At 24.4% G+C, this 13,712-nt stretch overlaps 1 protein-coding gene across 3 annotated transcripts in view; it reads left to right on the plus strand.

The window, feature by feature from the left end:
• The first annotated feature begins 321 nt into the window (after positions 1 to 321).
• The window catches only part of LOC112680425 (protein phosphatase PP2A 55 kDa regulatory subunit), a 74,437-nt gene continuing 61,046 nt past the window's right edge, over positions 322 to 13,712 (plus strand). The window contains exons 1-2 of one of the 3 annotated variants that reach the window (XM_025550509.1): positions 322 to 854; positions 4,780 to 4,853. The gene's annotated coding sequence lies outside the window, so the exon portion shown is untranslated. The remainder of the gene's footprint in view (positions 855 to 4,779; positions 4,854 to 13,712) is intronic. The other 2 variants (XM_025550507.1, XM_025550510.1) reach the window with 2 other exon arrangements.

The raw sequence follows: 13,712 nt of genomic DNA on the forward strand, positions 1-13,712 counted from the left end.
AGATCGTACATCGGCATAGTAACACTTTATTATTACACAAACTATTATTATTATTATAATTAATTATTATTAATATTAATATAATTATATTGTTTTCACGTTGTCTTTTTTCCCACTTGTTAGTGTGCGTGTGACACACATAGCGCACAGCGCTCGACAGCGGCGGCGGCGGCACAAACACCGCGTGCGCACTCTATGGTCGGAGGGGACTCCCCCTCTCCGGACGACCGCGTGGATGCGACACAAACACACGCGCACACGCATACACACACACACACACACACACACACACACACACACACACACACATCCCGCGCATTACATGTCGCGCGCGCTCTTCGGCAGGACGTTTCGGTCGTGACCGCGTCCCGTTCCAGTCACAATCTCCTCGCACTCCATATTATACCGTGTTCGCGGTCCGTTCGTCGCCTGTGGATAAACCACGACCGCGATCGTTTTCAGAAAAACAGAAAACTTACCCACGTCTTTTTCTTCCGCCTACACCTTCTTCAGCCTCGACCAGGTCCCGTAAGTTTAATTTGCTCGTTAAATCGTTAGTTTTCGATTGGAGCGGTTTTTTTTTTTTTTTTTTTTGTCGACCTCCTCGTACAAACACACACATAAACATTCAACCGCGCGTACACCTTTTATATTTTTTGTGTTCTAACGAATTTAAACCGAAATCGATTGTTCCCCGATTTTTACCGCTGAAAATGTCGGACTGACTGTACGTGTTGTTTTGCGTGCATCCAACGAGTGCGATTTTTTTAATTTAATACATTCAATATTATATTTGGTAAACATCACTGAACATGATACGTCCATCGTCCACGAGCACTACGAAAATCGTTAAGGTAAGAGACGGGGATCGGCACGTGAAAATAACTCAGTAATACTATGCTCTACGCGTGGTACAAACGTATACAATCTAACTGGTGAGAAATATTTGGTGTTCTTATCCTCAATGTGCACGTGCACACACACACACACAAACAAATAGATGGGAAATAAAAATCCATTTTATTTTCAGTTGTTCTCGTTTCCTTAAGTTTGGACGCAATATATTTATTTAATAGAGCTTTTATTATATTCGTATTGGCGTATCGAGTGTGAGCAATTCGTTTCGCCATCCTATTCCAGTTTAAATAAACACGGTATAATATTATACATCGTATTTACTTTAAAATATAAACAATATATAATGTATACAAACTACGAACTTAAATAAATATTCGTAAAGTATTATGCAATGAGATCTTTATAAATCGGCAATTATATTTAGTTGAATAGTTAATTTCAATGAACCTATGTCATTATATAAAAAAAAATTAATTTTTTAAAATCAATAATTATAATTTTATCGATTTGAAAATATATCTTCACTGTCGTTATTACTACATTTAAAGCACATTTTACTCATCTTACTCATAACTAAAATTATTATAAATTTGTCAACTAACATAAAATTGAGTTTAAATTGCAACAGAATTGATTTATTACCAGTTAGCAGACTTCGGTTACTAAACTTGAATAGGTGTCCATTTATTGATTTACTATTAAATGATTCAGAATACTCCTATACGATGATTTAACTTGTAATTTAACCTAAAACCCATATACTCAAAGAATGAAATATCACGAAGAAAATCCTACAATAACAGTTTTAAAATTTTAAATAATATTTTAATAAATTGTAAATAGTACTTAGTTTTAATCAATAGTAAAATAAATAACAACATTTTTTTAATGATATGATCACAATTTATCAATGTTTGAGAATTATTTAGAAAAATTTATGTAATAAATATTATCTTCTTACTAATTTAAAAATATTTTGTATGTATTTATATATATAGTTCACGTGTGTATTAGAAATAAGTTACATCACTATAACCTATTTTTAAAACTCTTGGTTAATAACTCAAAATTTATTCTGGTGATATTATATTTCATACAGTATATTAATATGTATAATTTCAAGTAAGTTTGACAATCAATAATATCTTAGAAAGTGATAAATAAATTGACAAATTTAAGTTTAAGTTGTATATATGTAATCAGTGAACGAATTCATTACAGTGCGTTTTCTGTCTTCGTCAGTTTCAATTACAAGATAATCTCTACGAGTTATAGTTTTATAGTCTTAATTTAAAAGAAAATCCGTCTAAACTGATTGAGTTGGCAAAATAAATTCATAAATAACTTGGTGGTAAAACTTTGAAAATTGCCAATGATTTAAATTTTAATATTTCATAACAAAATATTGTTGGTCGATATTTTTAAACGACGGATTTAATCTTGTGTAAGATTACTTGTTTTTAATACTTTCATAATTTATTTAATCTTTTAACTATACAAATATATTATGGGAATATATATGGAGGAAAGGAAGAAATTAGAAAGAAAGATACCCATTTTTTTTAAAATTATATTTTAAATAACCTCAATCGGCTTAATATTTAAATATTAAATTCATCCAATCGCTCAAAAAAATACTAAGAATACCACCGATATAAATGTACAATATTTAAATACAAATTATTAGTAATATCGTAATTATTAAGTCACATATACTAGTTAAAATACTCGTTAAAATATTTTAATATTCTATATCTATTTTAATTGCAATTTATTGGTTAGTCATGTTCATCTAATTTATAAACTTTGTTAATTAATTTTTGATAAATAACTGTAATAAGTTTAATTTATTACTCGAATAACACACATCTAATAAATAGTTTGGCATAGTAATGCATAATATTATTATAATATAATAAACAGTTCAGAAAGAAAAACCAAGAGATAAATATTTGTAAGTGTAGACAATAAATAAAACCATTTGTTTCCGGGAATTAAAAACTATAGTAATAAAAATAAATTGTACACCTTTATGCGTTGACTGTAATGAAATTCAATAATAATTCGAAATGTTTTTTATATTGTCTTATGTTATAATAAATCAGCTACATCATAATAATAAAAATATATAGATAAACTAAAAAGAGTAAAAATCGAATAATATTCTCGGGGGTTTGTTTTTTCATGTAAATTTGTTAAAAAACTTACTGTTTTGTTGCAAAGAAAAAAGATAATTATTAAATAATTGTATGAAGGATAAAACTTAATTCACTTTTTGTCCTCTTAAAATAGAAACAAAGATATAATATATATTATTTTATTCTATGTAAAATCTTCAATTAGTATGGACTATTGTGCATTTATCTCGAAGCTCTTATTGTATATTATATGGTACAAAAAATCTTAAATTAAATCAATTAAATCCTCACTGTATTTTTCAGTAAAATAAAAATATTATAAGTAACAATATTTCCTTTGAGTATATTTATTAATTAGTTTTAAAAGAAGAAGATAACATTTTCCCTCATTAAGTTTTCACGTGTTATGAATAAAATAATAAAAAAATGTTAAAAAAATTAAAAATTAGTAAAAGGTTAACCTTCGTATTTTTATACACACATCAATATATAAATAAATACTCCTGACTAAGCATTTATTTATTTTATTTATTTATTTAATTAATTAAGCTACTTTATTGATACTATATATATGAAACAATTTTATATTTTGGTCGAAGAAAAAGAGTTATGTAATAAATTCTTTTTTTTAAACACTTTTTATGATACAGTAGGAAAAAAAATCTAGGAATAATTTTCAAGCATAACCTGTAAAAATTGAAAATTAAACAAATTAATATTAATAATTATCTCCTTCGAAACGAGATATTTTTTTAAATGTTCTCATTATTTTCAAGAAGTTTCAAAAATACCTGTTTATCGACAGAATTTTAATTTCCTATGCAATATATAACAGATCTCAAACAATTATCTCGTATAAATTTAATATAAACTAGTGTTAATCACTATCTTACGTTAATTTGAGCAAAATAAAATGAACACCTTATATTTAAAATTTGGTGCTATTCGCTCTGACTTTAAAGTAGTTTTCACTATATTAAAGTAATTGGAAATATTTTACATTCAATGTATACTTATTTTTGATTCAATGCCAAACAGAACACTTTAAATATGAATCTATTTTAAATAAATTACTTAGTTTTTAGCGAAAGTAGTTATATTGCATAAAAAAGTGTTCATGAACTGTTAATGAGTGAGGATGGTTATTGCTTATTGTTTTAATATGGCATGTTTCAAATGAGAAAGAAAGATTTATACCTCAACCGCCTTGAGTCTTGCAAACACTATCGAACGAATATCATTGATTATATATTTAATCAATGCAAAAACTAAATGACAAAAAATTAGCAAATAAAACATCGATAAATTGTGTTCATCTAAAATTCATAACCAATAAATAAGAAGCAGCAGGTTCATCATTGTATTTTTTTCAGAAAATGTTTTATAATAACTCATTATCTTATAAAAATATTGTATGTGCAGATATTAAACACTATAGTAATACTTAAGTAATCTCCACATCACCTTATAATTAACTATGAATTTCTAACCATAAATTTTATTTCAACCCAACTAATTATTTTGTTTACTGTTTATGACCAGTTGGTAATTTTATAAAACATCTTAACTACGTATAATAGTATACAATTACATAATATTGTATAAAATATTTTTAATCTAGGCTCAATGTGTATAAAGATTCAATAATAGATTTAATAGTTTCTATACGCATCAAAATAACAAGTTTTAGACATTTAATTTCAAAAATAAAGTTTGGCAAAAAAAATGTATACATAATAAATATATGATTATTACAAGTATTTTATTTTTATATTATAAATAGGTTAACTGGAAACAGGAAAGAGTGAAGAGTGTATGTCCGTCTGGCGAAATCATCTATAGGGTTGAACACAAAAAGTGAGAGAAAATATTATAAAAACTTTTTATAGTTAATATCATAATATATAATAGTATACATATTCGGCACATGTCTTACCTCAGTACGTGTGCGACAAGTATTTTCGGCGTACATATATATTTTGTCCATTTTATTCATCTTCAGCGAGGACATTGCAAAAATGTCTTAATACACACACGCATACTTGCACACACTCGTACCGGGCAGGGAACACGTAGCATGTATGCTTAACGGAACAGTGACACGTAAATTTCGAAAACTTGATATATCCTAGACAAACGTGACAGATATGTATAATTTTACTCAAGATCTTTTGTTTTCGTATCAGCCACACAAGTCGTTTTATCCGTCGCAACATTCATTTACCATTATCGTTTCGAGTATATATAATATATAGTTTACTGAACTAATATGAATATACATATATTAGTTCTAGGAGTCTACACTTGGATAAATAAATAGCATGTAACCTCACAAATATTTTTTATGCATGGGTCATGTGAGTAGTTTATGTTTAAGAATAGTATTTTAAGTACAGCGATTATGGATGTGATGAACAGTGATAAAAAAAAACAAGTTAAAAAAATTACATTATTGTTAATTTTTCGTTTTAATTATCAATAACGAAGAAACAAATATTCAATAATCATGATTTATTATTTAATATTATTAAGTTAACACTCAGTCCTCATACTTAAAACTTAATGAATACTATTTACAAACTAGATATAGGTATGAATAATCGTTTTTAAAATGTATTATGTATTATGTACAGATATTAACTGCAGCAATTAGTTTTCCTTGCTAAAAATATGAATTTGTATTTTCATTAACTTTTGTTTATACACGAAATTAGTTTTGTCAGTAAATATTAAAACATATTATTTGATAATTTAACTTATGCTTTTTTATATTAAATTTATGTTTATTATTGAAAGTTTTTTCGAAATAATAAAATTTTAATAAATTATTGATTAGATACTGGTAATAATCGACTATAAATGTATAATTATATAGTATTAGTTTTCATTTAAAATGAAACCATAATCTTTACTTTTTTAATAACATTTTATTGTCATTTAAGCATTATTTACATTGTTAAGGAATCATTTGAACGTTTTACTATCATGAATTTTGATACTATACTATAATAATGTATGATATTCAATTACATACAATTAGTAATTAATACTCAATAGTGATAGGTAGTATGCTAAACAAATTAACCAATCATTAAAATTAATTAACTTATTAAAATATATATTTCTGCAACTAATTACAAGAACACAGAAAGAATTACGGAATTAGAAAATATATTAAAAAAAGTAAAATTAATAATTTTCAACTAAAAATAGTTAAAATCAAATAAAACACTAGTAGTAGAAGTTCAAGTGGCACGACATTTTTGAAATATTGCGTACCTAGATGATAACTAATTTACACATATTTAAAGGTGACGACATATCACAGCATTCATAAAATCAATCGTCTACAAAGCTCGAAACTAACTAAACTGTTTTCTAATTAAATCTAGAAAACATGCAAAAATTCGAATTACACTAACGAATAAATGTTAAAATACATTTATTTAAATTCACGAAAAATGTTATTCGAGTTTTAATATAACTCTACTGAAATAAAATTATAGATAATAAAATTTTGTTTTCAAATGTTAAGTCTTTGAACTTTTTTATAAATATATAAAATAAACTTGCATTAATTTGTTAGTCATTGAAGTAATTATTTCAAGTTTTATTTTATAAATTCCCTAAAAAAAGTTCAAAATTTTCATCATTTCCAATAACTCGATTTACTATCTATTATTCTATGAATCAGAACAAAATTTTATTTTGTAAAAAATTGGTGTATTTTTTCACTTTTAACATTTCATTAGATTTTTTTTTTTTTAGATTTAGATAATTTTTGGAAAATATACTTACTATAACTACTTAGTGAAGAATTCAGGAAATGACTAAATAATAATAAAGTAGAAATTCAGTCATATAATAGTTACTCAATGAATATTTTAAAGTACTTTTACAACCAAAATAAATCGAAATATACATTAAAAAAAATTTAACAAAGAACAACTAATCTATTCGCGAAAAGAATATATATTTATATTACTCACCATTTTTAAAAATCTCAAGAATCATAAAATTTTAATTATCGCTAATTTCAAATAATAGTTTTCAAATTACAAAAAAAATATTTTTTTTAATTTTATACACTTTTGTAAATTTATTATCGATGTAAAAATCATTTAAGCAGCACATAAAAATATCTCGTTTAAAAATTAAGCATACACAGTTATTATTGCATTGTATGCTTTAAATGTATAGTTGAATTTCAAATTTTTTACAATTCAATGCAATAATCATTATTATTTTCTACAAAGAATTTTGCGTAAAAAGTAATTGTATTTATCAGACGTGTGATAAATGATAAAACTGTTCACATCACCCGGATAGTCATTTAAATTCTAACTACTCTTACACCTTAATTAAATATTTACATAAGTTTTTGTTTATTTATACCTATGATTTAATATTTATTTTTTGGGGTGAATATTTTTATAAATTGATGATAACAAACTTTGTTTGAAATACTCTCAAAATTGTTATAATTTATTTACATTTTCACCGACAACAATTTGTTGAATATCCCATCCTAATTACCGTCTATTTTTTTCTATAAAAAAACAATATAATTGTACTATTACTTACAATGTTACAATAATATTTTATTGATATCCATGTGACATTCACGTTCTTTACACAGTTAGTTTAGATTTTCAGTAAAATATCTTTCTACTTGACTGCTATTCGTGTTATTCATGCATTTTATAAAAATTATTTGTAGTTGATATTGTAAAAAAAAAGGATTAGTTTAGTACGTTTAATGTTATTGAATAGGTTTAAAAATAGCTCGTGATTATGATTAGAAAAAAATCTCTACCGACTTTATGGATGACTTCAATTTTAAAATTATTAATATGAAATAAACTTCATCATGACTTTGATATATTAATTGCATTTATCATATTAATTAGATAAAAGTTTTGAGTTAACGTTTGATTATTAAACAAATTGAATAATTCTTTAGTAAAAAAAATAATTTAGCATACCTTGGTTCAAAGAATAAGAAAACTACAATTTATTAATCAATTATCTTCGTTTGGAAAAAATATTTTTTCCATTGATATTTTGAATATTTAGTTTTTAGTGTAACAGTTTTAAATGTAAAAGAATAACAAATTCATTATTGGCATAAAGCAAAATTATACAAACATGGTATCCTTGGGTAATTAATGTTTAATATAATCAGAATTATAAAACTGCTCCATCATAACTATTCCTGCATACAATAATACTGGAATACTGTAAAATATTTAATAATATTCCTAATAAATTTTTTGTGATCTTTTTTCTTGTGTTCTCTTATTTGGGTTATTTTGATAAGATCGCTAAAGTAAACAATTATTTAAAAAAAAAATGTTTTTCAAAGGTTTACCGAAAATAATAATATAATGAATGTGATATTTTATATTTAGCTGAATTCAAAACCTATTTTAATTTAATAACCAACTGTATGCAGGTTGAATATTCTATTTAAATCAATCTGTCAAGTCAACATAAGAAAACGAAAAAATATGAATTTATTTTTAGTAACAAAGTACATTGGAGGAGACTAAAATAAATAAGAAATAAACTTCATAAATAATATTTTGGTGAACTGCGTTGAGATTATTGGTTAAAACTAGTATATGCTTAGTATACTAATTACATAATCAATTATTTTTTAACTAACAAATTCAAAGTAATACTTATTTAAAATGTAAATACTGGTACGTAATACTTTATTACTGAATTAAACGTATTTAATAAAAACGATATTATAAAAACAAAAATTTGAAGTACTAATTATTTCGTTAGTATAATGAGTAAATAAATAAAATTATCAATTATAATATTATTTATATTAGAAGTCCAAAAAATATAGTTCAAGTATATCTATAATACATTTTTCAAAATATATTAGCAACGATGAATTACGAATAGAAAATATATTTAATTATCACATTTTCATTATTTTTTCACATAAAAAATCTTACAAAAAAGCTATTTTTGAAACAATTTAAATATTTATTGAAAATTGACCCCCTTAACAAAAATTGTAAATTTTAAAACTATAAATAAATTTATATGTGACATAATATTTTTATAATTTAATGTGTACACTTTCAAAAATGTAATCAATCGTCGCGTCATAATAAAACATTAACATGTAAAAAATTATATACATTAATTCGATTCTTAACAGGTACACGAGAACCTTAAAATAATTAGGCTATCGAACGATTGAGAACATTTAATATTAACAAAAAATAAACTGCTAAGCAAAAAAAAAACCCAAAAAACGATACGATTGAGAACGAATTTATGACCAACGTTGCCATAGTTTGCCATATCATTTATTTGGCTTTTGAAAAATTCAGTATACATATAATAAATATTCTTGAAAAAAATCATAAACTAATAATTATAATCGTATACAAATAAGCGCCTAATAATATGTAATATATAATATGAATAAAAAATTAAAAATATGTAGGACTTATAAAAATATCTAATACCTGTATAGTGTATAATATACACTATATTTATAATATACACTATACAGGTATTAGACATACACTGTATATATATATATATAAAAAAATTGTAAAATAGGTACAACTTATAAAAATATCTAATACGAATAGACGAATAGTTGTGTGACGACTGCAAAGCCTAACCGTCATTCTCTCGTATCTGGTATCTAATTTACTATTAACATCCAGCTAATCCGATAAAAACGCGATAAATATCAGATTATTGTGTTCATATTATCGATCGATTACATTTGGCAACGTTGGAAAAAAAACCGAGTATTCTCAATCGTGTTACCAAAAATAACGTTCTCAATCGTATTTTACCGAGTGATTAAAAGCTATTACACTCCTAATTCATAATGCATTATATCTTCGATTAAGTACACGTTATTTATATTTTTAACTTCAACTTTCTAAGTTAAAAGTGAACATACATCACCAATTATAAATAATATATAAACAATTTAAATGTTTTTTTTTTTAAAGTTTATTAAATTTGCTGTATAATATACTGGTCGTAGTAACTTAAGATTATAATTTTAATATTCATAATACGATATTTAATATATAAGTAAATGTTATTATTATATATCCATATTATTCACTTAATAGCAGATGTTAAAATTAAAAATACTAAATAAATTTCCAATCCTTACTTTATTATAATAATAATAACAAAACATTATTGAATAATAGAGAAATTATTGTATGCTGTAATAATTTACATCATTAAATATTTAATTCCAATTTAATGTTCAATTTTATAATTTCTCTAAAGTTTTCTTTTCATATTTAATCATCAAAGCATTATACACGCATAAATAATTGTTTGTGATATCATGTACATGATATATTATAGAATTATTAATGACCAAATTGTAAACATGTTCTTATTAGTTTTAAGAAGCCTAAGATTATTGTTTTTAAAATAATAACGTTTTTAATTTTTTTTTAAGTTTGTTTAACTTTAAATTGATTTAGGTATAAAAAAATAACTGAAAACTAATTTATTTCCTTTTCGTTATTATTAACACATATTAATCATCGTTTATATATTTAAACAAACGTATAAGTAAAAATATAGTTGTACAGTAAAACCTTGATTTCAGAACCGAACCAAAACTTTGACGGATAATCGAGAATATGGTTAGGCGAGCAACAAATATTTTTTGAAACATTCATGCGTATTATTTATTATTTTTCAATCATTGTGACATGTATATTGATACAATTAGATACTATTACTTATTAGCATATTATTTATTTATTTATTTTTAAATTTACTATACATTTATTTAATACTTACAATTACATAATTAACCATTATTGTTCTTTGAAAAAGTCAGTTAATTTTTTTGTTTTAACATATTACGCTAGTTCGTAGAAATTAAAAATTTAATTAAGTAAGAAATTAGATCATAGCTTTTTTGGCTACCATATCTCTAATTATTCGAAGCAATTATAGCTGAGTCGCATCGGCTTCAGTTTTCTGTTCAAACTACTTAAAGTTCTTGGAAAGCATGGATTCTGCTTCAGCGTGTGTGGTTTTTTAAGCTATCCTGTGATAGTATTAAATGAAAGCTCACCATTAATTTTTTTATGAAATTCCATTACCTTCACTTGAATGATAGGTCCTGAAAAAGGCATTCTTTGAGAATGTATTCTAATGAATAACTGATAAATGATGGACTAGGCTGTTCAAGTGATAAGTTTTTCATAGTTTTCTTAACTATCATGTTACCATCAGAATTTTGTAATTTAGAGATACATATGGCTTTTGATTTTATCAGCATATAATTTATATAATTTAGTTGTTCGACTAGCATCGTAAATCGATATATATGTTTACTGCATTTTCCCCCTTCGTAAATGCATAATAATCTCCAATTTTTTAGAGAAATCAAGTACAACACACTCATTACACAGGTTTTAATTAAACAACATGAATCCACTAGATATTGCACTTTTCGTGAAATAATTGGTTACTCCTCACTATTTACTCCGTTCATTGTTTTTTTAAGAGGAAATACACAAACTCAACCCGTATACATCAAAATACATCAATATACAAAACCAGTAATGGTTTTCTAATGTCAACTTTTTAATAAGGGTTTTGTATTTACCTTGAATTATAAAATAAATTGGATTTTCCAATATTGAGATGTTTTTTATTAACAGACAAAACTTGGTTCTAAAAGTAAATGTTTTAATTTTTCTATAAAACCATGTTATCGGATATATTAAAATAGTCTCTGATTCGCATACATCGAAAGCAACCATGACATCTAATAATAAATTCTTAATAAGTCAGAAAGTTGTTCACATAAATCGTTTCACGGTTTTCAATAATTTTATTTCTTGAAAAAAAAAATTTTTTTTATAATTTATATTATTGTACACTCACGTAACGTAATATATTATTTATTCTTGTATCCCATCACATAAAATAATTAGTGACAAGAATTACTTTACTTTTTACGATTAGAGTTGTGTGTAAAGCAAATTAATTACTACCGTTTTTATAAGTGTATAATTAAATTAACTATCCTGTGTAAAGTACGGATCTATATCATTCATATGAATGCAAGCTAATATTTTTACTTCACCTATCTAATTATTTAAATATTAATACTTCATTTCGATTTATTTTATAATAATTATGATTATTATTAAGTTGTTATGATGATTGATATAATTTCATTCTATAAAATATTCAACCTTAATAATACACATTTTTATGAATGTAATTAAACAACTGAAATTATTAAGTTATTAACTAAACGTATAGTTTAAATTTTTAAATTTATTCTTGATTGGAAGTAAATTTTCTTGAACAAATACAAACAAGGGATCAATGAATATATTATAAGTACACATAAGCTTTAGTGGCATAATTATTCACCAAATAATAAAACGTATTAAAGCAAATATTAATTAAATAATAATCAATAATAATAATTACCAATTGTGTAATTACCAAGTAATATAGGATTTCCAAATTTACATATATAATATATATATATATATTCCATTATATTGAAAGTAACGCTCTATTTTAAAATATTTGTCTTTTTTTTTATCAACAGCTCCTGAGAAATAAACTAACTTAAAATGTATACATCATAATCATTAAAAAGTGCAAAATAAGTACTTAGGTTTTTAGTTCTTAAAATGTATTCATACTATTGTTTACAATATTCAAATATTCAAAATCTATGATTAAAACCAATCAGTCCTTGAAGTCAAGATAAAAGTGTATATATATATATATACGTGTGTGTGTGTGTGTGTGTGTGTGAAGTTTTTGTATATATATATGCCTGCACGTGTTTGTTAACCCGTATACTTCGGAATCTGTCGGTGAGTTGAAAGTTGATTTGGCAACTATCCCGTTTTTAAATTAGTCCTTGGGAAGAACGGAAGTCTCGGTTAATTTATTTATCTCGTCAAAGTTTAATCACCGTGGTTTTTTTTATTTTTTTAAGGTCTGGCGATAATAGTTCTAAAATAGTTTTCCGAGTTTTAATCGTAATTATCATACTACTCGATGGTTACCTCTGTTGCTTCCGAAATCGGTCAATTTTTTAAATTGAATTATAATATGGCAATAAAAACGAATGGAATATTTTATCTGATGAATATATACGGATCCCCGCTATTTCTCCTTGGTTATAGTAAAATACCGAGAAAGATATGTCAAATATATATGCAATACTTAATTATATTGAAATATTCAAAGTAAAAATATACCACAGTGTATAATTGAATCTGAATTAATAATTAATACAAAGTTTATATTTTCTGTGTTATCAGGGTAATTGAATAACTAGAATTATTTCTGAAAATTAGTACTAAATTTTTAGTAGAAAAATAATTACTATCGATTTCATTATGAAGTATGGTTTTTTTTATTTGATTCTGACATATATTCATTTACTAATCAATAATGTAAGAAAACCATTTCTGCGATAAAAAAAGCGTCTAAACATTGTTTTTTCCATTAGATTAAAATTTGTTTGAGTTTTTCATATTAAATAATTAACTATTCATTATCTTGTATTTATTTTTAAACATGTCTAACCGTTTTTAAGAAAAATCAAATACATGGTAAAATAAGTGTACTCGTTTAATAAACATATAGTAACGACGTCAATATTATTAATTTGGCAGCAAACAAAAAGCTTCTCATGCGCATAAATGTTCG

Source organism: Sipha flava, unplaced genomic scaffold (assembly GCF_003268045.1).
Source record: "Sipha flava isolate LNK unplaced genomic scaffold, YSA_version1 176_pilon_pilon, whole genome shotgun sequence".
In the NCBI taxonomy this organism is placed as follows: Eukaryota; Metazoa; Arthropoda; class Insecta; order Hemiptera; family Aphididae; genus Sipha; species Sipha flava.